The 2500-nt window shown below is 46.1% G+C and overlaps 1 protein-coding gene across 5 annotated transcripts in view; it reads left to right on the top strand.

Annotated features, from left to right (window-relative positions):
• The first annotated feature begins 1891 nt into the window (after window positions 1-1891).
• The window catches only part of LOC143289481 (high affinity copper uptake protein 1-like), a 12781-nt gene continuing 12172 nt past the window's right edge, over window positions 1892-2500 (top strand). For 2 of the 5 annotated variants that reach the window (XM_076598462.1, XM_076598461.1), the window contains exon 1: window positions 2061-2309. The gene's annotated coding sequence lies outside the window, so the exon portion shown is untranslated. Of the gene's footprint in view, window positions 2016-2060; window positions 2310-2500 lie in introns of those variants that run through there. The other 3 variants (XM_076598460.1, XM_076598463.1, XM_076598459.1) reach the window with 3 other exon arrangements.

Genomic DNA, 2500 nt, shown 5'->3' with positions numbered 1-2500 from the left:
CATCGGGCTGTTGGTTAAAAACACTGGTTGCCAAACCGTCTTCTTAAGGGAAACAAATCTTCCGATCGTAATCATTAATGCGAATTATGTCCTTTGCGTCGTCTGCTCTTGCGGCTCGATCATAATTATTCTGAATATCACAGTTCTCTCTTCCCAGAATGAATAAGCAGCGAAAATTTACCTTACCAAATTTTCGGTAAGAAACACGATATCAAAGTTATTTTCAAAAAATATAATCAGAAATATAGTCAGTCTTTTGATCAGGGCAGACCGATTGAGCATTGAACAGACAGGCATGAAAGAGATCAGAAGCAGGCTGAGAGGAATTTGATGCTGAATCAGGTGAGTCAGACAGACAGGCAACGAAGGAGTGAAATTATGAAAGAAATGACAATAAAATCCTGCGAACTTGAACCTGTACCAGCCTCTGTCTTTTCCCGGTGTCTCACAGCTTCTCCCCACAATCACCAATACTAGTATTTGTCAACTCATCCCTCTCTTTTGGGATTCAAACACTACACCGTTGGTCACGTGACGCCGTTCTTTCTCTGTCTCAGGACCTTGTATTTGGAATGAACTTCCTCTTTCGCTTCGTCATGTCTCCGCACTCAGCTCTTTCAAGTCTGGCCTTAAAACCCACCTCTTCACAAGATAGCCTCCCTCCCCTACCTCTTCCTTGTCTTCAGTTTCTTCAGTTTTAGAGTCATGCATGTGTGTGAATGACTGGTGTGAAAGCGCTTAGGTTTGTCTCTGCACAAGATTCAGCGCTATATAAGTATTATTATTATTATTATTAATATTATCATCATCATCATACACAGTATTATATTCACATTCAGGATTTGATTGGATCAACGCTGCAGGCTACATATCATCTGATTGATGATCATTTCACGATTCAGTATCTCATCTATAGTTCTCGTCCACTTCGTTCGGGGGCTGCAACTCCGGCCCACTGGCGCGCGTGTGTGTGCCTGTGCGTAAGAGAGTGAGAGAGAGAGAGAGAGAGAGAGAGATTGGGGACAGGTCGAGGCGGTGAGGTGGATAGTATCAAGGGCGCTGTCGTAAGAGTTTGTAAATTGAACCTTTCAACGTGGTCATTGTGCGTGAGGGAGGGTGGGGTTGTAATGGTGTGTTTGCTGTGCACGTGTGCGTGTGTGTGTGTGTGTGTGTGTGTGCGCGCGCGCGCGAGCGCGCGGGCGCATACACCCAAAACTTGTTGGTTTTAAATCTGCTCTGCAGTTTACACATACTCCCGACAATGTACACCCATGTCACATGATCCCTCACCCCACCTGCACCCCCACTCTCTCCCTCCCTTCTCTCCCTCCCCTCTCTCTGTCACCCCCTCCTCACTCTCTACCCCACTCTCTCTCTGTCACCCCCTCACTCTCCCCTCCTTTCTCTCTCTCTCTGTCACCCCCTCACTCTCCCCTCCTTTCTCTCTCTCTCTGTCACCCCCCTCACTCTCCCCCACCTTTCTCTCTCTCTCTCTCTCTCTCTCTCTCTCTCTCTCTGTGTCTCAGACAGTGTCTGTCTTCCTGTCAGTCTGTCTGTCTCTCATGCCTCCATGTCTTTCTCTGTTTTTCCCCTGTATGGTGTGAGAAGACACTCGTATGCAAGTGCATGCATGTGGATGTTTGGTGTGTAAGCGTGTGTGAGTACGTGTACACATATAGGTGTGGGCACACATGCGTGAGACACGCAGACTGAGACAGAGACAATGGATTTACACCAATCTGTCAGAAAGAATCCATCATTAAAGAATTTGTTGAATTGTGACACAGGAAAATTAAGAATTGCATCGACATTTTTCAGCATCTCACCATTTATCTTATCTGAGCGAGAGATTGAGGGGGCGAGTTATATACTGGGGGTGGAGAGGGGGGCAGAGACAGAGACAGAAACTCGACCAGCTGACTCTGTTCAGACCAGCGGCGCGCCGGTCCTCGGTCCTCGGTCAGCGCACCGTGCACACACTGGTGGAAAGTGGAGCAGACGACAATTACGCTGAGGTATCTCCGTTTGATTTTTCAACGTACAGTAACTATCTAAACTGACCCAGCCGATGACAGCTTTGTTTTGTTAGCTTTGTGTGTGTGTGTGTGTGTGTGTGCATTGTTTCATGCGGTATAAGCCACGTTGGCCTACTATCTCAAAGGCGTAGGGTCTCACTCGAATAGGAACTTCTTTGAAGCAAATCTATTATGTTGGCGACTTGAATGTTAACATGAGGTGGGTGGTGTCTTCGACGTAAGGACTGTTACGATTGCTTTGTCCCGGCAGGCACTGGGTTTCACAGGCTGAAGGTGAGTCACTTTACTTTGGGACGTGTGAGGAATAACATTTTGAAAATAAAATTAAAATTAAAAAAGAAAAGGAAGTAATGTATGTATGTATGTAATTTGCATTGAGCATGCACTGAAACAATGCAGTATTTGCGTTGCGTTGTATATGAATCAAGCTGCGCGTTGTGTTGTATAATGTAGTAGTTGTGATG

Source organism: Babylonia areolata, chromosome 14 (genome assembly GCF_041734735.1).
Source record: "Babylonia areolata isolate BAREFJ2019XMU chromosome 14, ASM4173473v1, whole genome shotgun sequence".
Classification (NCBI taxonomy): domain Eukaryota; kingdom Metazoa; phylum Mollusca; class Gastropoda; order Neogastropoda; family Buccinidae; genus Babylonia; species Babylonia areolata.
This window is presented reverse-complemented; position numbering and strand designations above follow the sequence as displayed.